Raw genomic sequence first — 25,842 nt, 5'->3', positions numbered from 1 at the left:
CATCGGCATACTCTTTTCCTTTGCCTTTATAGGCGCATGTAGATCCATAAGCCATACCGTAGGCAGTAAACAATGTGGGGGCTCGTAGCCAGCTCTAGGAAATTACTGGAATCAATATACCTCTGTTAAATGAACCCAGAGCAGCCTTTATGTAGAGAGACCAATCATCTGATGCTATCACAGTCCTTCTCTCATCTTAATAGATTCACAGCTCAGCACTTTATGACTGTAATTGAAGTGACAAAGTGGTGCAATGTGACCCGACACTGACAAAATGTTTTTGACGGGAAAAAGCTGTTGAGCAGAAAGGGGAGGATGCAATGGAGCGCGTCTGTTTGAGGGGAAGGTGGATCTCATGTGTTGACATGCCGGAGTGGCGCCTGTATGAGTGCGTAGACATGCATGCGGACCACCGCGCCACCCTGCAGTACAGAAAGGCGCGCGTGTGAGGTTGTTGACAGAAGTGTTGTTGACAAATATCTGCAGGGTATGTATGTTTATATCAGCCCGAGGAAACATATCCACACATACACACAGACGCCGGAATGAACTCACACTACAGTTGTGTGTGCTACACTGTAAAGAGTAAATCGGTAAATCAGTATATACATTTAGGTGAAATTAGTGACAATTGGCGGTGAAAGAAATATTGATTCTGTGGTTACATTTTAAGGGTGTTAGCGTGGTTACACAGATCTGTTTGATTGACACATACTGTTGGTATTAACAGAGTTGGACTCTTGCAATGGGTTTCAGAAATGAGAGAGCAAATTTACTGTGATGCTGAGAGTAAATGGGTCAAAGACGGCCTACTTTTCCCATCATGCAGTGTCCTGGGCAGTTTGTTAAGTTTGCCAATTTTTGTTCCAAAATGCAAATGTTACTTCTTGTGAGTAAAACTAATGTTTGTAATGTGTATGTTGTGAACATCCTGGCTTGTATTGGTAATTGTGATTTCTGTGCTGGTTTGTTGTACAGCGTCATATTTCTTGACTTCAGCTGTTGAGTCTGCAAATCTTGTCTCTCGGGGTAAATATTGCTGAAGGACTGACAGAGTTGAAAATTGCCACTATTACAGGTGGTGTCCTCTGTTGGACAACCCTGACTTGTTGCTGGTAAGCTACTGTACCATGGTCTGATTTGCTACGTGGCAACCCAGCCGCCAGAATATCAACATTTTAAAAAACCTTTTTCAGAGTGTATATTGGCATGAAATGCTTAGATCCCACTCTCCCTGTAATATTTGCCAATGTTTCTTCAAATGTTTCTTGTGTTTGAAAGAATCTCATGTCCGTATCACTTTGTATCAACATTTCATTGAAGCTTGATGATGATGCATATACTGGATGAATTATTCAACCCATGATGACATGTTTTTCGTATCTGATCGCTGTTACATCAAATGGAAATACTGCTCAGATATCCAGATGGTAAAATAAAACTTCATGTAAGAATCAAGATTCTGAACCCAATTAAAAAAATTAAGTCCACTTCTGTAAGTTAATAATATTTCAGTCTTCCCCTAAATGAATATACAACTCTATTGTTTGGTAGTTGAGGGCCTGTATGAGACTATAAAGGAAGAAACATGTGTCCAACTCGTTTGATCTTCAGTGAAGCCCAGTGTTGGACACATTTTTTTGGATTTAATAATCTCCTGAGGAAAAAAGTGCTTGACATGACTCATACAATATGCAGCTGTTACTGTTATAGGGGTGCTATTTTCAGGCTCTTACTGCAGCACGCCGTGCACCAGGACAAATTGATTCACTCGTGTTCCGTGCACTAATAAGTCTTCACCAGTATCTACATCTGACTGAGGCAAAGACAAACAAATCTGAGATAAACGTGTGGGAGTGTGCAGTTTGAAAGTAGCTGCAGTCATTTTGAAATGTATTAGGTGGTAATGAGTACAAAACATTCCTGAAGGGTAACATTTCTGCATACAAAAATAATCGCTGACAAAAGTGGTGGCAGCTTATTTCATTTGGAATCAATTTGGGATTGAATTGTGAGTGCAATAATTCAACCTGAATCATTTAACATAAAAAAAAACAACAAGTTTTTCTTTAAAATGAGCGGCTCAGTGGAGTCAACAAACCTTTTTACTGAAACCAGCATGTGTGGCTGTGTTTATGATATGAGCCGAACATGCACTTCTCTTTCTCTGTGTGAGGGCGTATCTGTTTAGTCAGTGTTTAGTGTGTGTGTGTGTTTACTGTATGTGTGTTAAGTAAGGACACCATCTGTCGTCATTCTTGCTTTGTGCCAACCCACCGCCCCTGTTAACCCGCACCCATGCTCACACAAACAATCCTCCAGTGTCTGAATTCGCCGAAGAAAAAAAATGTCAAAGCGACCTTCCGAAGGATGAGCAGTCATAGATAATAGATGGATGGATGGATATGTAAGAGTGGCAGACAGAGAGGGAGGAGAGAGAGAGAGAGAGAGAGAGGCAGAACATGCTGGAAGAGGAGTGGGTGTGATGCAGAGAGCACGGTAATTGTTAAAGGGTGAAGAATAAAAAGCTTGAAGATTGAGTTTTAAAAAAAAGAAAGTTGTGGTATCTCTTCTCAAAAATTCAGCCTCGGGCACGTCACATTCAGATTAGACCGATGCTTACACATTGCCTGTACATCGCACACACACATGGGCACACACACACACACACACACACACACACACACACACACAAATATAGAAATACAATTATGCACACATACTTGCACACACGTCCAAAGTGGATTTTGGAATAATGCCTTGTTTTTTTTCTGAACTGCCCTAGATTCATTTGGCATCTGTGCTGCACACTCATCTCATCTCTCTCTCCCCCTCTCAGTTGTTATCACTCTGCTTTTCCTCTTACTCACACACACACACACACACACAGACACACACGCACACACTTTCCTTCACCCTCCTTCTTGTGGCCTGCCTCTCGTCTTGAATCTCTCCCTCTTTCCCCCTCTTTATCCACTGTTCTCTCCCCCTCTCCCGGCACAGGCTGCGAGGATCTGGGTATAAATATTTTAGCTTTGTCACCCACTCTGTATCTGCAGCTTCACAAGGAGAGACAGTATCTCTGCTCCTTCCCCCCCTTCATGTGTGCCAGTGTGTGTGTGTCTGTATGTCTAGGCACAATTTAGTTGGATGAGTACGTGGCGGTATGTTTCTTCTGAAGCATCTGTTTTTTCTAATTTGTGCCATGGCCTACAGAAACAGACTGTTTTATTGTCTCGGCCTGCGAAATCTGTCCAGAATCAGCCTGAATTTATGTTCATTTTTTTTTTTTTTTTTTGTATTCCATGTACGATAAAAGGCAGAGGAGCTCTTTTAGAGTTCGAAAAAACAAAACAATATCTGAGATAATAAAATGGCCAAAGCAATGAAAATGATAATAGATCCATGTGTGTGACCAGAGGCTAATAACACATCTGGATTTCACAGCCTCTATCTTCGGTGTCACAACAGTAGAAATACACCGCTACACTGCAACAGTCGAGCCGGGGTGAATTTTCTGGACGAACCTGTAGTTTTTTTCTTGCTGGAGCCGTGTGCGTTGGCACAACTGTTGTGCCAACAGATGAATGAGGGGGCAGCGTTTTTTTTTCACACACTGGGCTAAAGTCAATTTCAAGTCATGGCTGTTACCTCCCAATGTGTAAGCTTGCTGAGGGGACTGTAGATGCTACACATATTCAAATCATTTTAAATGAGGAGTAAAAGAGGGAATAGGTGTCATTAAGGATCTTAAAGGAGGCCTAATATGCTATTTCGTTCCCTTTCCTTCAGTGTTTTATATGCTGCATGTTCATGTGCAGGTAAAAGACCTTGAAAGTTTAAAAAGGTCAAAGTCCGCACCAACAGAAGCTCCTCTGTCCCACATAAAACACTGCTCATGAAACGCTTCGTCAGGCGTCTCTTTGATTCCGTGAATTGTGAGCTTAAACACAGCATTTTAGACAGTGGGGGAAAACTTTTTTGAGCACTGAAGCATGTAAATCTATTGAAGTGGTCGGCCATAAGAAAAGGATGAACCTTATAAAGAGCACAATGTGTCTCCTTGAATGGGGCGCGACACTCTTTTTCTCTGCGAAAATCACGTCAGACGCTCGTTAGAGAAATTGCTATGTATACCATTTTCTTCGAACGCTCCTCTTTGTTGTCGTCTTGGGATGGATACGTGTACGACATTAAATCTGTCATCGCGTTGTAACACAGCACTACTCCAAATCCGTATTCAACGGTTTTACACATTTCCATTCACGCCGATGTTGTTTATCCTGTAAGAAACATATTTATACCTTGGAACGCTCACATTTGGATGAGAGACAGAGACAACAAACGGAGCAGGAAGTCCTGGAAGCCCCTCCAGAATTCTGAGAGCTTTATCTTCCCCTGAGCGACTGTATCCCAAAGTAGAGTCTTTTTCTGTCTCCCTTTTTCATCCATCAGTAACTCACCCATTCAGGCAGTCGTCTCTATTCAATCTGAATTTCGCTTTGCTTGCAGGTCACATAAGTCACTTAAAAATGATAAACTGAGAGAAAGAGGAAGACGGAGAGAGAAGAGGGTGAAAGAGGAGGCGAATCTTTATATGCAAGCACACTCTTGGAGGCCGACTGAAAGTAAAGATCAGAAGCATTGCTAGGACGCTGAAAAGACAAGCACGGAATAAAAGGAACAGTGCAACACAAGGGTATAAAAGAGGGAAAATACTGCGTAGGCTGATAGAGAGAGACTAATTGAACAAGCCGTGTGTATAAGCCTCAGCTTTATTGTGAGTCCAACATGTTTTGGCTTGTGGCCTTCATCAAGGTCAGCATGAAAGTCAGTACAAATAACTTTTAAATATTTCTGCAGCAAAGGAAAAAAAGTTTCTTAATTAGTGTTTTTTTGGTACTTTCACAACACAAAACCTACCTTTCTACTGTAGGTGTCCCATGGCTGATGTGTGTGTGTGGTCGTTAATTTTACTTGATTTATCTCTACCGTTTTGATTTTTTTTGCTGCCCTACTTAAATGCTGTTTGTCAAGCAATAGTTTTCGTCGAGTTTCTTCCCCTCACTTTGGCAGTGGGTGAAGTTGTGCGAAAAGCCCTTACTCTGCTTCTTTTACTATAATCTTGATTGTTACCTAGTAGCTATGGATGTGGTGAAAGTGTAGTGTAGTCTGGCATATGTAAATAGGATAGTATCTTTTCCACCAATGAGGCATGCAGGCAGACAGACGGACTGACTGGCGGACAGGTGTACTTAAAGCAGAATAATTCCAGTTTATTCCAGGGGATTAAAGATTAGAAACACATCTCTTGCCCTAACCTGCAGCCTGCACACACACACACACACACACACACACACATCTGCACTCAGACGCTGCTTCCAGTACAAACTGACTGAACCTTGACAGTGTGTATAAATGCGTGTACCTTCATTCACGTCTAAAAAAAAAAAGAGAAAGAATAAGATGTTTACACTCGGCCCATTCAGATTCTTTCATGCTCCGCGATGCTGAGTCAGCTTCTCAGGCTCACAGTCTGGAGTCATGCGGGCTGAAATGTAGAAATAAGCTGTTGGCTTGAAGGAATCGATAGTCAAACAAATGCTACCTCTCCCCTCGGTCAATAATAACATTGATCGCTGTGCATCCTCTTTTAAAACAAGCCAAAGGAAACTTCACTTGTTCTTCTATTTCATTTTCCAGTACGTTTTTTTTTTTTTTTTTTTTTCCTCTTTTGCAGTTTTACTGGTGTGTGAGCTGAGCCACGCAGACACAGTGTCGGGCCCAAACACAGGCAGACATACACTGTACTGTAAGATGTGCACGAAACTGAAATTGCATAAGAACAGTAACTCACACATACGTATACTCACACACACACACACACACACACACACACACACACACACACACACACCGTCTTTACTCCTCTTAGCACCCCAGGGGGCTCAAATGATTTCACAAATACTCACACTTAATCCACCAGCCGGGCGACAAAAGCTTAGACGCGTGTGCGTGAGAATGTGAGACAACTTTGTGTGTGTGTCACTGTCCTGCACTGTAATTTACATGTGAACATGTGCACACTTTTTTAAAAAAAATTTGGTGATTATTTACTTACTGTAAAATGAATTTTCATAAACAGCTCCCATAAAATAGCTAGTAATTGAGATGTGAATGTGTTGTGCGACATCCTGAAGGCATGAACATGTTTGTTTTTTTTCTAATTTCACAGCCTTCTGCAAGAACGATTCTTTTGAATTCTGAATCTCTTGTCTTCTCATAAACTCTCCATTGCATGCATGAGTTGACGAGGGCAGCAAGCACATATCTGTTCCCTGAAAATAGTCTTCATCTGTCAGATTGGTACAAGCATCTTTTGTTGAGTATTAGATCCGATCACAAACTGATGTATCAGCCCCTGCCTGTAGCTGCATGGTATGGCAACGGAAAGCATCATCTAAGTGACACATTAAATTAATGTTGCTGCTGGAGAAAAATAAAACATATTTGAATATAATTTTGATCTTTTCAGGTACAAGGAGATTGCCCAGCTTGCATAAATGACTGACACAAACAAATGCAGAGTTATTTTAAGAATGTCACTCGGAAACAGGGCCACAGTTTCCTCTGTTATATAATTGATTCAGCTGCAACAAAACATAGATCATGTCTCTGAGCTACGCTAACCTCTTGTTGAGAGAGGTGCAAATTACCACAATGTTGTGTTATCTCTGTGTACTTGTTTCAATAAGCACTAACTGCAGTGTAGCAGTGTGGACACCGGCAACAGGCCAAACTTTATTATTAGTACAGATGAGGACACATTGGTGAGAGTCATTAGATTCCTGGTAGGACGTCAGCTGGTTCGGCCCAGTGGCCAGGATATAATGTTAGTGGTTAATGTTTGACATCGGTAGGCGCTGGGGGGACGGTGGTGGCGTTGTTACATGCAATAAGGCTGCCAAACGGCCCACTGCAGTTCGAGTCACACCAGTGCAGTCGCAGACTCAGGATTTTTGTGAAGCAGGGGTAAAAATGTTTAAAAAGGGGATCAGCTGTATGCGGTGCAGCACCAGCATGCAGAAAGGACACCTAGAGGGTATTTCTATGTTGTATCTACCATAGGGGAGTCCACAAGTGTTCCAGTGGATATTTTTAAGGACAGCCAGGGATATTTCCAGACAGTTATATGGCGTGGAAACTGGCCGATGTCGTTTTGGTGAAAGCCGTCTCTTTTCACTGTAACTTGAATCATCTTTATCCAAAACAGATATTTTAAGCCAAATCATGATGTTTCTTCGACCCTCACAAAGTGGTAACCAAGAAATAGATAATTAAACCCTAACAAATATAAAGTTGGAACATAATGAAATGTTCAGTTTGAAAGCATGTGTAGCTTTGCAGAAACGTACTGAGCTAACAATTGTTCTGACGATTGAGTTGGTTTGATCCGTCTACGTTCAGTGGTGTTGTGTCAGCATGATGCGGGGTCTGAAGGTGTGGGGTTATCTACGGTAGGGGCATCCAAGAGGGCACTTTCACAGCCTTCTTTTTCTAACATGAGGCACCACTGATGCGTCTGGTGACTCCAAAGTTGTCTAATCTATGTATCATGTGTCAATGTAGCAAGTTTATTATCTCCTGTGGGCTTCGGGGGCCGAAAATGAAATCTGAAGAAAAAAGAGAAAGAAAAACCTTGTCCCTGACATTATCTTGACATTATTCTGAAGGCATCCCCAACCCACAGAGATTTGCTACTCACCACCCAAGAGAGGTAGAGGCAGACAGAGAGAGAAACAGAAAGAGGGAGAGAAGGGGGGAGGATTATCAAAAGTCTGCTCCCTCTAATCCACAATGTTCTAACAGAGACTGTGGCAACACCAGCCCTCAGTCCAGCACCTAAACCCACCTGCCGAAGATTTGGCTAAAACATAGGCTTGCATTGTGGCTGCTTGCATGCTAGAAAACATTTAGTTTATGTTCACAGACGTAGCTGACGACATGAATGGTTTCAACAGTTTTATACAAGTGGAATGACAGTGGAAAAACAGAAGCGGTTAGCTGCATAAATGTAAACATGCCACCATCGACACTAAAAAGATGTTTAAGCGTGAAAAAGCCAAAGAGCTGTCACGAACATGTGTGTGAGGTAAAATGGCTAATTTATGCCGGAAGGAGTACTCTCAGCATGTGTGAGGATGTGTGGGCATGTGTACGCTGTATGTCCAAAAAGCTGCCGGCCACCGTTCCAGCATGCATTCCTCCCTCCTACAGTGCATTAAACACATGTGGATTCTCTTAAATCCACATAGACACATTTATGTTTCATACGAACGATCGCACACTAACGCACACTTTGAAAGGTTTCCTCTTGAATCAGACTCGTGATTCATCCGACTACCTAGAGGAGGGACAGGTTCGTGCAACAACACACATACAGTAGACACGCACACACACACACACACACACACACACACACACACGTCAATGATTTCAAGTTCTTTTTTTTATCTAACCCTTTACTTTTGCTCTCCTTGTCCTTCTACTCGATCTCCCTCTCTGTTGCCCTGTCTCTCTCACTGTCTCCCGTCTCACCCGCCTGAAGCTCCTCAGTCAGGAGCCTCGGTGGCAGATTTTGCCTGGCAGTGCTGAGGACACACGCGCCTTGAAGGAAAGACAGGGACAGAAAGACAGATGGGCGGGCAACGGAGATAGATGACGGTATTTGTTGGAAGCTCAATTTCAGCCCTCCTTCCTCTCCGGCCCTTCTACTCTGTCAGGCGGGAAGTAGTGGGCACGCTGTCAACAGACAAATCGCCTGTGAAGGAGAATCTTCTAATTTAGCGGTGTTGTCGGGGTTTAACAGTAACGCTGGGTTTTTTCGAGGTGTGTTGTTCTCCTGGTGACAATTGACAACATTCGTGCCGACAGTATTTTTTTCATGCTTCCTTGGATGTAATATTTCTCATTTCGATTCTAATTGGTGTTAAGTCTGTGAATGTGTGAAACGTGCAGGAACAAGACAGAAAGTTCTCCACAGTGTCTGGTTCACGCTTGACAGAGGCGATTCTGCCGTTATCTAACCGGCAGAGACACAGGCGCCGTCTCACCTGCCCTCCCCTCCTCAGCTTTGTGACATCACCGCGGTTCTTAACACCTGCTCTCTGCAGACCATTAAACATTCGTCTTTGTTGGCAGCCTCATTTCTTGCCTTACAGCGTTTTTCATTAGAGCAGTTATGGAGTGTTTGGTGTTTTTTGTGTCGTTGGAACAGCTGGAGCTCACCTCTGGGTTGTGAGGCAATAGGTACACATCCTGTCTGCTGCTACAGATCCTTTTCTTTGTTTGTTAAGAATTATTTCTACATTGCACATGACACCATTAATTTGGTAAGCGCATCATTACAAATGACTATTTTGAACAGAGCACACAGTGGATTGTATGTGGGCAATAGAAAAAGAAGCATGTACTGTTTCTCACACATGATTCATTCTCAAATTGACTTCTTGTCCCGATGATCTCAGGGAGATCATGCGGCATGAGGACTTATAATTAGATGTTTGCATAATCAAATTACAAATGGGAATTGTCCAGATGACCACTACGCATCTGAAAGATTATTTAGTCATGTGCGAAGGAGATTTCCCTTCACATTATTCGCCTGTGGAGAATAGATGATGCTACACATTGGTATGCAGCAAAAGTGCTCGGAAAACATTTCAGCATAATTAGGCATCTTTCATTGCCCTCTCGACACACCAAGAAATCACATGCAGTACAGTGAGATCACAAGCTTGCGCATCTCCCATCGAGTCGGCATTGTATCAAGCTAATTAAGAGATGTTTGCGCGCTAAGATACAGATGGAGAGGTCACGACTTTTCTCATGCTCAAGAAGAGGCTCGGAACACAGAAATGTCGACGCAGACTCTCAAGATTACATTGAAGGATTTCTTTGTACTCTTCATACATGTTATACTCAAGTATTTCTGTCAAGAATGAAACCCAGTGATCACTGTGGACTGGATACAATGCTATTTTGCAGCAGGCTATTGGTTACAGAGGGTAGCAGAGCCTGACTACTTTCTTCTTCCCCCCTCTCCTTCTATTCCTTGCTGAGGGAAAGCAGCATCTGCATCTGAAGACTTTTGGGAAGTGTTCAGAAGTCAGTATGTCGGTATTCATTCTCAAAACAAATGGGGTAGATTATTACTAGAGCAACTGCTAAATGCTTCTAACTGTAGCTGTTAGCTAGTTAGCTTGATTAGCAGTGCATATATCGGTCCGGAGAGGGAGCTCAGAGCAGCAGGGTGGTGATGGTATTTAAAGCTCTAGCACAGGAGGACTGCTGCTAGCTGCTTAGCATGCTAACTTCAGTCAGGTTCCCTGCAACACAACACAGAGAATTCTTCCTACAAGTCATTTTTTCCCATTCTGTTGATAATCGTAGACAATTGCTACATTTTCATCAGCGGCGGGGGTTGTTCAAGAATAACGGCAATCCACACAACTCATGTTCTTTGCTTGTTTTGATTGCGAGGCCTCCTGCGGCAGAAATTACATACTGTGCATTTAATAACGTGCCAAGAACATGACGAAAAAACACTTAATTGTAAATGATGTTATGACTGATTGCTGCTGACTGATACTGCTGTAGCATTCATTGTTCATTCTAATTGCTGCTCTTGGCTGAAGTTAGAGTTAAAGTTAAGAGTTCGATCACTGATCCACTCTAGAAGTTTGCCTTTCTTTGGCTGAAAACCACACAGTTGTAGAAAGTGCCTGATTTCTGTTGGTCTTAATGCAACAGGCTGTGTGACTAACCTGAATGTACCAATGCCTTCTGACTTCCAACTTGTCAAATATGGCAGCTTGTTCTGCGGCGTCACGCCCCAAAATATGACGCACTACTGACCCCTCTAGCTTTTCATTTGCGGTGGTGAAATATAATATATATGTATAGAAATAATAAATGTGCAACATCTGGTTTACACTTTTAAAATAAAGCTTGCTGTGTAACACTTCATCTTTGTGAAGTAAAACAGTTGCAGTTTGGTTAAGTTTAGGCATTAAAAATAAGTTTTTAGATTCCTATGTGAAAAAGAAGAAGTCACTGCTAATTGTTGGTTTCACGCAGGACAATAACCTCACTCCTGTGTTTGACCCATGCCATCACTGCTTGACTCCCCTGCAGCCTCCTCCCGACATCACATCACCTAACAGTCCCAGTACATCAAAACATCACGCTAGAGGGCTGCCTGGAGAAATGCTGCTAGGGGGGTAGCCTAGTCGTAGTTTGAAGCTTAGGCCCACACTGACCAAGCTGCTCTATTTGATGCATTGGAAATGAGAACAGGCTGAAACGCAGATCTGTATTCTAATGAACATCAAATGAAAGCTGCGTCTGTAATCTTGCCACTCGTTTACCACATCCATCGTGATGACTCTCCCTTTGGTTTCTTGTTCTCCTCACATTTACTCGCATCTCGTCTTCTTTTGGCGCTGGTGTCTGTCATCTCCCTGCTCGTTTTCCCCTCCCTTCGCTAATGGATAGTTAACACTGTTCACCTTGATGAAATGCGCAACTCATTTGTGTAATCCACCCATGGACCCATGAGAAGTTGTGGAGGCTATACAAAAAAAAGCTGACTGCACCTAGCTAGAGTAAGGCTTCTCTCGTGTACGTGTGTGCAGCGGAACAGAGGAATAATGACTGATTCACTTCCAGCCCTCTCATTGTGTCAGCATCTGCTTCTCTTTGATGTGATTACGAGTGGGAGAGGAAGAGAAAGACGGAGATGGAGAGAGACAGTGTGCATCTGGAAGAGAGCGATAAATAAGCAGAGAGAATATTAACACTTGAGTGTGGATTGCTGAACAGGTGTCACCTCTCGAAAATGTTAGCAGTAAAAGCCAAGTAGCTCCGGGTCCCTTGGGGGCCTTGGTTGCTCAAGCCTGTGGCCAAATAAAGTTGTTTAAGTGACGGAAGTGTGTTTTGAGTTGGTTTCAATATTGATGCATCTCGTGTCTACAGCATTTCACTATTATAAATACACACTGGAAGCTGAGACAGTAGTCAGACATGGTGACCATCCATTATTGAGGATGCCATTGAGACTGGATAGAAAACACACTGCTTCATTGCCCGGTGAGGGAGCACCACGCCATATCCTTCCTCTGGGTTTCATGGATGATGAACAGCATGCTGGATTAGTTTCGGTTCTTCACATTTGGCTCTTGTCTCAACCCTTACCCATAACCCAGATAAAGTTATTGCACAATACTATACCAAGATATTATCGTGCCTTTTAATATGAAAAATTGTGGCAGAATCTCTGCTCTAGTTTAGCACCATCAGTCTGAGGCATAGGAACAGAGCTGTGAAAGATGACAGCACACACCGTGTCCAAAGTGAAAAAGGTTTTTCTCTCTGGGGTGCATACATTTGCTCGATATGTTTTGTTTTTTTTTGACAGATTCAGAACAGATTTCTGATTTCAGCTGGAAATCGCTGCCTCGACATGAAAGGTCAGAGGATTCACCCGACATATTAGAATTCATCCCCTGGGGACCATAAGCATTCCCAGTGAATCTTATGGAAATCTGGCTATTAGTTTTTGGCATCTTCTGTAGGAAGTTGACAATTTGACCTGAGGGTTTCCTCTGAGGAAAACTCCTTGAGTTTCCAAAATGGAAATGGCTCAAGCATGAACGCAGAGTACATTTGGGCAATATTTCTTCAGAGCTCAACTGACAGACTTGGTGCGTTTCCCTCAGAAATCCATTTTGACCCTTGTCCTGAAAACACTGGGTCGCCATAGTAGTGCAAAAGCATATGCTTATGGGTGCAGTATGAAAGAACTGACCATCGTTAGCTAGTTAGCTCAGGCAGCTCAATTAGCCATGCAGCTAGCAGTACGAACCGGGAGTTCGGAGCACCAGAGGAATGTTGGTGTTACCACCGCTAACAAAGGAGCATTGGACCTGGACGAGCTGGGGCTCAGTAGATAGACATAGACAACTTAAGACATAGATGTCATAATGTAGAAACTGTTATTCGCTTGCATTCTGTTGATAATTTCAGTTAATTTTGATTTGAAAATGTTTTAAACTTAAATTAGTACATATTGCACCTTTAAATGATCCATATTGTAGAGTGAGATTCCATGTATCTTTATATCATAAAGCAAGTCCTAGTGCTGTATGAATACTGTGAAAGTATGAAAATGCTTAATCCATGGAGAAATGAACACAGCCAGTGTTCACTTCAGACACTGTTCCTCTTAATGAGCCATCAGGACTTGTGATTGTGATGTCACAACACTGCACCCAGCAAAACACCCAGCATGGCCATGGCTGAAAAAACACTGGAAGAGCTACAGTGACAACACAGGGGGCATTGCCTGTTCAGGAGTGTAGGAGCTGACCAATTAGAGCAGATTGGGCTTTTTTCGGGAGGATGGCCTTAAAGAGACAGGCGGTAAAATGCAGCATTGAGACAGAGGATGAATAGAGATGCTGCATCAGTGGACTTTTTAATTATTTAAACATGAAACATATTTTAGTAGACGCCCACAATAAAAGCAGGAACTTCAAAATGAGCACAGTCATCTACTGTTTGGAACAGCATTTTTGAGGAATGTGATTTGTATTTTTCCACATTATATATTGATGTCTGCAGATTTTTAAATAAAGTGAGACCCAACAAAAATTAGGTCTCAAGTGTTCTCCAACTTTTTGTCTGCGCTTTAATTCTTGTTGTGCTGCTTGTTTTAATGAGCAAAGGAACAACACTGGAACATGCACATGCCTAATTAGGTGGGTTTCTGTGTGCTCGCTATAGTTTTGGAAGGGCACTTCTAATCTGTGTCTCTAGTCAATGTTAAACCTTGTGTGTTTGTGGTTCCACACCGTAAGCTTATGTGTTTGTTTTAGGCCTGCAGGTCGCAGACAAAACATGTCCAATGTGTGCACTCACGTCAATTGCAAGTATATTTCCCAGTGAGTGAGAGCTCATAGGATGTGTTTCCCTCAGCGGGTACGGGTTTGTCATGTGTGCTCTTGTGTCCTTACATGCCTACTTACTGTGCTTATTCATGATCGAGTGTAATGCGGCGTTCTTTCTCCATTGAAACTTGTACAGGGAGGAGCAGGATCAGCCAAGTATTGCTGCTGAAAATGAGATGTCACGCTCAGCTCACTTCAGGGCAGCAGGCCGGGCTCTCCCTAACTGATTTAGACTGTCTGTGTGGGTATGTCGATGCTAGTGTGTGTGTGTGTGTGTGTGTGTGCCGGGGAGCGCGTGAAAGTATACTGGAAGGAGAGCGAGAGAGCGAGAGAAATGAAGAGAGGCAGAGGGGAACGGGACCAATAGAGAGAAAGAGAGAAAAGGGAGCTGTATGTGTCAGTTTCTCTGACAGTTATGTGTGCAAATTATTTATAGATAGGTGATGTGTTGTGTACTGTCGGCCTCAGGTGTTCTGTGACAGGTGTCCTGCTCTGTGACTGAAACAGAAGGATAGGTGGCATCTCATTATACTGTATATAGTGCCACTTACAGACCAAGCCATCTGTCTCCTTGCACCTTTCTGATGCATCATTAGCCATTATTGTCACCCTGCTTATCTGCCTCGGTAATGTTAATTTAAGTGAAGCACAGCCGAAATAAAGTCAAGATAGATAGATAGAGAGATAGAGAGATAGATAGAGATAGATAGATAGATAGATAGATAGATAGATAGATAGATAGATAGATCTCTCTGGTCTCAGCTGTATTATTTGTCATGCTTGCCATGCGCCCGTTGCGCATTTCTTCACAGTCTCGATGCAGAGAAAAATCTGTATGCCCCTGAAAACTCTCCCCCCTACTTCCCTTCTCACCTTTTTTCTCTCTGTCTGACTGTTGTCTCAGCTCTATTCATCCACGCTGCCACTCCCCTGCCTTTTCCATTTTCTTTTGAAATCCTTTCATGCCGAGTGATGCATTATTTACGGTTATTTTCTTCTATTCGCCTCAATCTAAATTATACATATTTTCAAGCAGAAGGTATTTCTTTTTAACACTTAACATAATGGCTTTTTTGTTTGTGTTTCCTTTAGACATGAAAGGACACATTTGAATTTGATTATTAGCATGATTGCTGTTTACATATCAAACCTGAATTCCATTTACTCAGTCAGATTCTCTGGTTTTACACAGTGGCGAAGTAATCAGACCATCTGCTATTACCACACTCGCTCTGTAAACACTTCACGATGAGTAAAAGTCTTTAAGGAGACTTTCCTTGTGTATGTCGAACATCTCTGAAGTTTAAAAGGTCAAAGTCAGCACCAACAGAAGCTCCGCTCTCCCACAGAAAACATTGCTCCTGAAACACATCATCAGTAGCCCCACTCTCAATTCTGTGACTTTTTGACATCATACTACATTACCGTGTCACACACTTGCACAATTCGTGCCTAGCTGTTAGTTTGGCATATAAGTATTGATAAAGCACAGCTGCTCTATGGTTTTAATGGTGATGGGTCATGCGTGTGTGAGCTGACCAATCAGAGGAGACTGGGTATTTGGGAGGGGGCCCTTAAAGAGAGAGCAGCTAAGGTAGAGCATTTAAGACAGTAGGAGAATAAAGTTCTGTCTAGAATTTGCGCTGACGTGCAATGATTTAGAAATGTTTTGTCTGAATTAGCTGTTTTCAATGTGTTTATATCCCTTTTTATTGCATGATACCCAGTAATGTCAAAATTCTCCAGGATTTTTTTTTTTATCTTTAAGCATCTTTTTCTCTTTTTTTTTTCTTTATTTCAACTCCAGGCCCAGTTTTGTCTCCCTGGGAGAATCACTGAGGACCAGTTGCACATCCAAGAAGAGCAAAAAAACTATTATTCTGCACAAACTCAACCGCCTGCCAACCTTCAGAGCACCGTTCACCAGAAAATCTTCGTAAAGGATACACAGCGCTGAGGAAAGAGCACTTTTGTGTCTCGTTAAAGTTAACCGAGGAGTGTGAGGAGGCACCGGCGAGAGGAATCAGGTAGGAGGTTATTTTTCGCAAAGATAATTTCTTTCTTATTGTGTACCAAGCGGAGGTTCAGTGTTTCCAACATGGACTCCTTTGTATGACTAATGGCTGTGTTTCAGCAACTCATTCACACATGTGTGTGTGAGACTGTGTGTTTTCCCGAGGACACAACCAGCACGTCTGACATTTATGTACCTGCTGTGTCAAATACACATACACAAACCACATACCAGTAAATATTTATCCACATGTATGCAGCAACACTTTCACTGTAGGACTCAAGTGCTTTGCTTTACAGTAGCCTCAGCTTTCTTGCCGAATGTGTGTTTCCATTTGTGTGTGTCAAACTGTGTTCCTTCGGTGCATGTGCATGAATACGTGTGAGGCCTGTGGCGCACCATTTAGCAAAGGGGAGAAAGCCTTAATCAGTGTCTTCGCTGGCGTGTTTAATGCCATCTTCCCTGCTTTTATTGCACGTATTTTACTGGCAACACAGTCATTAGTGCTGACAGTACTTCACTTACCTCAGCTGTTATATTCCTTCTGTGCGTGCACGTGTGAGTGTTGTGTGTGTGTCGGGCAGGGGTACAGAAAGTAAAGGGATAAAAAGAAGTAATTGTTGTAATTATTTCATCTCCGTTCCCTCTCCGCCTACCGCGCTAGTGTCGAGGAAAATCTTGCTACTCTGCGACGGATTTAAAGCAGAACAAAGCTTGATTTATCCACCTTCATATTCATGAAATATGCTGTGATCATGTGTCATTATGTTAATTGCTATTGTCAGGAACAGACTCGGTGTTCCTGACAGTAAGGAATCAAAAAGGAAGGGAGGTTACACATGTAATCATTGTCAAATGTATCAAGAGATACACGTTGGAACATGAGCAGTGCCATAAAAAACAAGAATCAAACCAAAAATACAATAAACAAAAATCAATATTTTAGGATGATTTAACACTATTTGGGAACATGACTGTCCTGTATTAATTTTGTTTTGCTGCCTTATTCTATCAGTCAGCATCAAGTGCCATCATCATTTGATTCAGGAGAACCTTAAGTTTCAGTCTGGTTGGGCCAGAGGGAGAAGCTACGAGGGTTTTGCTTAACGAATCACTGCTGCAGAGCATGATGGCGTAATTATGTTGACTACAGAGCCCCTGAATGTCCAAACAAGACGATTCCACTGTAATGCTGAGAAACCCTTTTTTTTTTAGCCGTCTGTCTTTGAAGGCTGAGTAATAGTACATGCAACCATTGATGCTTCAAATTCTCGCCTCGTACGTTGAAAGTTGATCCTGTCATAGTATTTGTAGGGTGTAGAATTCATTCACAGTCAGCTGTTGTCTGACTTGATACAGTAGCTGAACTTTTGTGATAAAAGTGAATACATGAAAATAAAGGCGAGCCTGGACGAAAGAGAATTGGCGAAAAAAAGAACAGAATAAAAGTAGATATATGGTATTTGTAATATCTGACTCCTGAAACACACAGCTCAGGAGCCGCGTGCAGTACATCACACTGTATAATAGTATAGTATAACACTGAGGTGAACACGGCTTTGTTGTGTATTGTTTATGAAATTGTGACAACCTACTGGAAGTGATGCTACATCACCCCTAACAGAACTGTAATCAAGTAAACTGTATCCACTACACTGTGACTATAATTAACCAATATATAGCCCAAATATGGATGCAGTAAAGGCTAAATCTATCAGCCAAACAGTAGAAACGTTCAAATATATGCGTGCACATTGGTGTCTTATATGAGTGCTCATTTACTACAGTCTCTTTGCAAATAAATCTTAAAAATAAATATATCTAAATTAGTCTTGCAGTCTGGACTGCAAGAAGCAATTATGCCTGCAGGGTTGAATTTAAATGATCTCTTTCCATCTCTGAATCATATTATGGTTTGCTTTTATGTTCAGATCACTTTCAGAGACTCAGCAGTGCCACTCGCAGTCGAAATGCAGATTCGACCTTTATTATGTCACTGTGGAGCTAATTTACAACCAATAAATGAGGCAAACAGAGTGGAAGCTGTCGGACGGTGGCTGCAACAAACACCTGATTTGAAGCTTATCATATTTAGTCAACTGATGCCTCCTTCGCCTGTTTATTCTGTTATGCTGTGACAGTGGACTTTTCTAAATATAATAATGTGCACACAGCGATTCCTCTTCCTCAATGTCGGACATGGCTTCAAGTGTGCGCTGGACATAAACTCATATGACTCCTTCCGTGCAGCACCAGTCACTTCGGATTTGAGGCTCTCTGCTGAAAGGTTCAAACGTGGACATCAATCAAATAAGGCTGGAGGGGGTGTTTATCACATGTAAGACATTGGCAGTCTCCTTCCCTAACTCTTCTGTAGGCAGGGGTCACTAGCTGAAGGGCTGATACGTTCGTCCATGCTGTGGCATGACAAAACCACCCAGTCATTGAAAGGGGGACAAGAAAGTGCCAAGGTCAACCCTCAAAAATGAAAGTAACAGGACAGTGACTTCACACAGAAGGCAAATGAAGACAAGGGAGGGGAAATGTATTCTTATAGCACATTTCATACCCTGAGGCAACCCAGGGTGCTTTACAGATAACACAGGCGAAATCACAAGAAATGAATTATAAAACCATAAAAGTAGGCACAGAAATACATTTGGAACGAAACAACCAATGCTAACAGCACAACAGACTAAGCTAATAAAGTAAAGAGGATCGATTAAAAGCACACAAAATAAAAACAATATCATAGAAACTAACTAAAGGTTGGATACAGAATAAGAATGATTAAAAGCAGTGGTCAACAGGCATGTAGGGTGGATTTAAAAGTAGTTGACACTGTCTCAAGTGTTAGCTCCTCTGGCAATTTGTCCCACATTTGTCAGGCCTGGAAGGCAACTTCACCATATTTAGTTCTCGGCCTGGGAATAGCCACTGATCCAGATTCAGCCAACCTGAGAGGTCTGTGAGGTTCGTTCTGTGTCAGGAGGTCTGACAAGTATTTGGACCTAAGCTGTGCCAGTGATCTGAGAGCTGGAGTTATATGTTGAGCTGAGTTGACGGACCGAGGGAGGGGGAGAGATGCTGTGGGAGAGACGGGAGGAGGCGGGGGGGGGGGGGGGGGGGAAGAGATACAGCTGCCACAGCAGTAATAACAGCTTTACTAATTGAGATATGAATATATTATGGATTGTAAAGTGGAAAATGAGACCTTCCCCCTCATCTCTCGCAGTTGTCTCTGAGTAAATACCATGTGTTATGCCATGTGAATGTACGTCATTTAAAATCAGCTGTGACCTGCTTAATCAGTTACCACGACCCTGTGGAAATGTGTATGGTTCGTCACACAGTTACACAGTGATACGGTGGTGCACAGTGATATTTAAAGGCTTTTTAGCCCACTTGTACAACTCTCGGGAGGCTCTGGGGATGGCGCCGTCACTTATCAGTCAGCTCAAATCACTCTGGTCCAGTCGGTTACAGAAGCATAACGTCCTCAGGAGGGCCTCGTAATAAGCTTTTTGAGTCTGACAGGAGCACAGATAGAGGCGATCTGATCCTTTGTTCGAAACACAGCTTTTGATTCACAAACCAACAACATCTGGTGATTATCCAAACCACATCGTTACAGGATGAGTAGGCTACTGCATACAGGGGGTATTAAAGAGGCGTGATGAATGTAGAGTAGGACTACGTGATGATTGCCATGAGCCAAAGGCACTGACATCGTTCCAAGCATGCTCAGGAGATAATATTCAGATGGCAATATTGTCTCAGTTAAAAAAAACCCCAGAAACTATTAACCGTTATGCGCTGCTAAGGAAGGCAATTATTGACTTACTTGATGAGATTTAGGGATACATTAAGTCTGCCCTTGTCACAGACGTTAGCAGCATTGCTAAATGATGTGAACACTTAAGGTGTTTGCATGCGGCTGCTTCCAGTCACATGTTGGCTGCGCTCCTGCACTGCTGCTGCCTTTTTAACGTGCATGTGTCGAATGTTTTATGCCGTGTTGTCTCGTGGAGAGAGGTGCCTATTTTCCACAAACAAGGCAGGAAATTGAGGAGACAGGTAAAAGAGCTTTGGATTTTTAAGGCTTTCCCAGTCGTCAGGGAATTGGTGGAACCGTCTTTCAGAAACAGCAGTGTCTGTACAAGTGGAAAGGACATGTTGACAGACATATTAAACCCGTATTATTTCATGAGATGGTGCCTTCCAGCTTTAGCTTTAATGTCCGGTAACAGGAAAAGGTTATCTACAGTTCAGCACATAACATGGTTTGACATTCTGAAAGGTTCATCCCAAACCCTGAAATGCTATAGCGCAATCAAGCTGCAGTGTTTGGCCAATATTTGAGATATGTGGCATTAGTGGTCGCTTCTGTTTGACTATTTAAAGAGGAAGAAAACTAAAGCTCTTTCTTCTCATTCTATACACTTTTTGAGACGGTTCATCTGCATGATGACTGCAACCTTTAACTGACCAAACTGACTGAACTAGTTGAGCCTTAGCTGCTCGCTTTTAGTGTGGTTGTATGTTTAATGTACTGTATCGCTAAATCCACGGTGCCATACTTAAAACAATGGCAATGACAACCTGACTGAATGGTTATAGGCAGCGAATGCATGAGGGAACTGTTGCACATCAACACAGTGGAACACACAGTACTCACTGTATGTTTATTCTCATTAAAGCAACCAAAAAGGATAAGTTGATCTTTAAATTCAGAGCCTGCTTATAGGAGCAATATGTAAGATGTGGTCACATTCTTAGCTTTAAATGTTAAAATATAAACTAACAATATTGACATATTGTGAAGAAACTTCAATTTTGATGTTGCGTTAAAGATGTCTATTTATTGTGTTGCAGAGATTCAGAGATAGCTAGCTGGTTAGCATGCTAACTTTAGTAGGAGTTAACATGCTAACTAGTCAGCCCCACACTGTCCTTTGATACAATACCGCGTTCTATCTCAAGATACGAGAGTCCGCCAGTACAGCCCCACATAGTTTTGGCTCGCAGATGTATTCAAGAGAGAGTTTGCTAAATTTTACAAACTTTACTAGCTTTTTTAAGTTAAACAAATAAATGAAAGAAAAATCCCCAAATTACAAGAAAGAAGAATATATTTTGTAAACATTAAGTTTACTCTCTTTCTCTGATTTAAGGCAAGAATAATAGCCTTGTTAAGACAACACGTAAGTCATCATTAGCATCTGCCTTCTCATCCCCAGATTAGAAACTCTGGTCAAAGTAAATCAGCTCGGTGCTGTAATCCCAGTCGTCCATCTGTCTCAGAGGCTGTGTCCGGTGACTGTCCAGCTGTGTTCACTGGGATGCTGTTGAAAACATCATCACCCCGAGTGCTCTGAGCCAGGCAACTATATAGGGCCACTAGGCTCATGGCTACCTGCAATAAGCAGCTTGTTGCAGCCAGAGTTGGCTACAGCAAAAGTACAGAAAGCAGCAGTTAGTGGTTACCCCGGTGATCTGCCTCCTCTTTGTTTGGAGCAACCTAACCCTTTCACAGCTGGGCCTTTCTTACATGTTAAGCCTGTAAATGCACTCTGAAACCAATTTCCACTTACCTCACAAACAAATAATACAATCTGCACACACATCTTCACTACGATCAAGGGGAATTCAAGACATACAGTGCTGTTGAGTAGAAGAGGAACCGACGAAGCAGGGGGGTAAGGGGAAAGAAAGTTAAAATGTAAGACAGCATCTTTGTGGGATGGATAGTTTATCGCAATGTTGTCTCATGTGCCACAGCCCAAGTGTCTGCTCACATTCCGATCCAGCCCATTTAACCATCAATCTAGCAAATCCCGCTTTAATTATGAGGCGTGCCTCTTCCCCCCCCCCCCCCCCCCCCCCCCCCCCCCCCCCCCCCCCCAAACTCAATCAGAACAAATAAAAGAGCCTTTTCAGCTATAATGGGATTATCGATTGGGTGGCAGCCTAGAACTGAGACTTTGTGTATGTTTGTGTCTGGCTATCTCTGTGTGTGTGACAACCATGTGTGAGTGCAGAGCAGTCCGGAAGTGATAAATGGAAAGTCAGTGTGTGTGTGTGTGTGTGTGTGTGTGTGTGTGTGTGTGTGAGGGAGTGTGTGTGTCAGCATTGTCTGGAGTCTTGTCTGTGTGGGTGCTGCCAGTGAAGGGCTGAAGGGAAGACACATTAAATTACCTCACAGCTTGAGTCTCATCAAGAGTGTGACATGTTTTACTGATGAGTTCTGAGCTTATTTTGACTGATATCCACCAAAACTTTTATTACTTTTACCAGTGTCGCAGTTGTCAGAGTGGCTGTAATATGTCCTGTGAGGGCACTTTTTCGACTTTAATAACGGCTAAGAGTTACTGCAGCTCGGTTTAGCTTTAATGGTCATCAGTAAACTTGTATTACAGGTAGCTTGGAAACAAACGGCAGCCATCAATTACCTTTTGATACCCAGTTTATTTGGCTTAATTCTAATGTTTTCGAAGGTGTTACCGATAATATTCAGCCACCAAATGTGGTGTTCCGTTGCACCCCTTTCAGCTGCAAATAGTCTTGCATTTCTATAGCACTTTTCCAGTCTACTGACCACTCATAACCCTTTACAACACTTGTCTACAGTAGCCATTTTGACTTTTTTTCCTCCCAACAAACTCGCAACTAACATACTATTGATCGCTGACGAAACACAGATACCATGTGACGTTATACTATTGGCTGAACCAACTGTCTTACACAGAGATAAACAAAACAATCATTTTGGAATCATTAATTGAATTAATGATAGTGTCTTTAAGGAAAGTAGATACTTTTATTCTGCATGTTTCTAGAAGCTTTGTAGATGTTTGGTAAGTTTTTTTGTCCACATAAAATTGTAATCAATATGACCTTTGAGTTCAGTTGCTACCAAGGTTTATTTACAGTGCAAGCCTATTTGTTAGTAACCTCAATTTGTCAATGTGCATCCATCAAACCAAACCACTCTGTTTATTTTTATTATCATCCAAAGGAAATGACTCAGAGATGTGCATGTTTGAGAGATCTCAGAGGTTAAACTGCACTTAAATCTGCATTCTTGGAGGTTATGTGCTCCATCTATATTTACATTGCAGTGGACATTCATATGCTTTGGTGTGCACATTTAAGCTCCCAGACGGAATTATCCTATCCTAAGATGTTGATGGTCTTTTGCCACTATCTGTCCACACATTTAGATTTAAAATCAAGTCCTAATTCAGATGTTATTAGCTTTGTGTGCCTTCATTTTGTAGGTTTCAACCTCAATTGTCATGTTTTGGTTTACGCTTCTTGTCTTTGTCTTTTTCCCATCTTGTTTCATTCTGACATCCACAAAACAAAAGGCAGGCAATAAAGGCAACAAAGCAAGAATACAAGAGAGCAAAACTAAACAAACACAAATGAGGCAGACATAAGGAACACAGGCTGCGATGCAGGCAAAACACGAGTATGAAAATAGGAAAACAAGACTTGGAACAGATGAGAAGATACAAAAAGAGTTACGGGCAAATGAAACACAGGTGAGCAGGAGAAAGGGGGTGGGAAAAGACAAAGACAGAAAGTGCAAACAAAAACATGACACATGAGGATTAAACCCACTAAGAAGTTACAAGGAGAAAGAAAAAAATAGTAGTTATCTGGTTATTATTAGACGCTCGCTGCGTGTTAAACTTTGTATATTGTATTATGGCTTTCAGCTTCGCTAGCATTCAGTTTACACATGCAAGTCTCAGCTTTGATTAAAATTCAGCAGTAATGGAGGAGAATGAGATGTAGAGCAGGAAGCGAAAGGCACAGTGAGTTCCACCTATCCACACTCACGACTCTGTACTTCTGTCTGTCACCTGTTTCACCGTCTCTCTAGCTTTCTCGCTAATAGGGTGACTATATTTTCATTCCCCTCCATCTGTCTGTGAAAGACAGTGGCTGGTCATACAAAAATAAACTAATAAACACTTAGCTTTCGATATTTCTCATCTCTTTTTCTCTCTCTCACTGTGTTCCTGCCACTCCTACTCCTTTTTTTTTTTTTTTTTTTTCCTGCGGTGGCAGTCAGTGTGCCAGTGTGCTGTGTCTAGCATTTTGCTAATCCTGCTCATATTAGGTTACGTCACCCGGCCCTCTCCTCCTTTGGTTCAGCGTTTGCGCCATTAGCGAGCTTATGCTTTGAGTCTAGCTGCCACGCGATGTGCTTTTACTTGCATGGGTGCATTCAGGAACGCAGGACAGACGGTACGGCGCACACATACTCAGATAAGCCCAGTGACACAGAGGCGGGAGTGCACTGAAGACGTCACAGGGAAATTGGAAAGAGAGTGACGCCTTTCTTTCACGTTATGTCATGTTTCATGTTCTGCTCCGACCTGATTCTCTTTCACTTGCTTAAATTCATCTTTTTTAACATCACCTCACGCTTTTTTTCTGGCTCCCAACGTCCTCCCTCGTTCTCTCTTTTCCACTCTTTGAAGTGTTAATCCGCTTGCCAGGTCTGTTGGCTAATGAAGCTCCATCCTTGAAGTAATTATCAGTGCCTCGTGTGCGCGAGGGTGCCAGCAGTGACAGAAAAAGAAAAAATGAAGATAAATCACAATTATAACTGTAATTGCAGTCATATTTCGGCAGAAGACAAAGACAGTCCAAGATGGCTCTCAAGTTACAATATATCCCACGACAGACAGTAACTATCTGAGCAACTATCAAACTTCTAAGTTACTCATGCAGGGAATAGAGAATTGACACAATGGGTGTGTGGAAGAGGAGGCAATTGGGACAATATAAGGGGAAAAAGATAAAACAGGACAGAGGAGACATGAATAGACATCGTGGCTTTGATAGCATTGGTACAAGTGGACAACATGTAAGTATGAGAAAGACAGAGGGAAGTAGGAGTTACAAAAGCCTCATTTCATCTGTGCTAATCTATGCTGACATTAACAAGACCCTGCTCTCCAGCAGATGAAAACATACAGTTTTCTAGCTCACAGAGGAAATTAGAAAAGGAGGCCCCTAACAAGCCATTAATAGAAAGATAGTTGATTTGTTTAAAATTGGTTATATTTATTAATAAAAAGAAAAACATGCAGTTATACAACCCCTGTTTGTCTTAAAGTGAGTGAAACAGTGTACATGACCAGTTTGGTAACATCCAGAACAATATGTATAGCGACGTGGTTCTTCTTGTTCTGGTCCTTTAACTAAATACAGTGTGGTCTTGTTGCTGCACCCAAGGGATACCCAACAAACCGAGCGAGTGGGAGAACACAGGAAGAAGAAAACAGCAGAGAGAACGAGACGTGGCCCATATGCAGCGAGCCATATGTGTTGCATAAGCTGACCTATCTGGTGCTGTAATCAGATCAGTATGTGTGCAAAACAAACCTAATCCAGAAGCAACAACAGCAGTACAGCTCAAGAAGATAAAAAAAATATAATGATTGACAGTCAAAGGGTGGAGGCAGAGGAAGAAGTGTCTTTGAGAAGTGCGATCAAAGAAAGACTGAAACATTTTTCAGACTATTCTCCCACGGTGACTCTGTGCATCCACACCCAGCTTGGGTTTTTTTCTTTGAGTGTGATTGTTTCATGGGGGATACTTCTCGCAGCGGGGAGAAGTGTATTTCTGTGAGTGTATTTTTACTGTGTATCTAGTACATATATATATTTCATGAGTGCAATGACCTTTCCATGTAATCTGTAATGTTTGCTTTTCTCAGAAAAAAGAGGCAGGTCTGTGGGAGATGGGGGGGGGGGGGGGGGGTCCTGGCACAGGGATGTAAGAGCCACCCCCACCCA

At 42.3% G+C, this 25,842-nt stretch overlaps 1 protein-coding gene across 1 annotated transcript in view; it reads left to right on the top strand.

The window, feature by feature from the left end:
• The window catches only part of elfn2b (extracellular leucine-rich repeat and fibronectin type III domain containing 2b), a 78,681-nt gene that overhangs the window by 6,728 nt on the left and 46,111 nt on the right, over positions 1-25,842 (top strand). The window contains exon 2 of the mRNA XM_030407615.1: positions 15,817-16,036. The gene's annotated coding sequence lies outside the window, so the exon portion shown is untranslated. The remainder of the gene's footprint in view (positions 1-15,816; positions 16,037-25,842) is intronic.

The sequence above is a fragment of the Sparus aurata genome, chromosome 23, assembly GCF_900880675.1.
Source record: "Sparus aurata chromosome 23, fSpaAur1.1, whole genome shotgun sequence".
NCBI lineage: Eukaryota > Metazoa > Chordata > Actinopteri > Spariformes > Sparidae > Sparus > Sparus aurata.
This window is presented reverse-complemented; position numbering and strand designations above follow the sequence as displayed.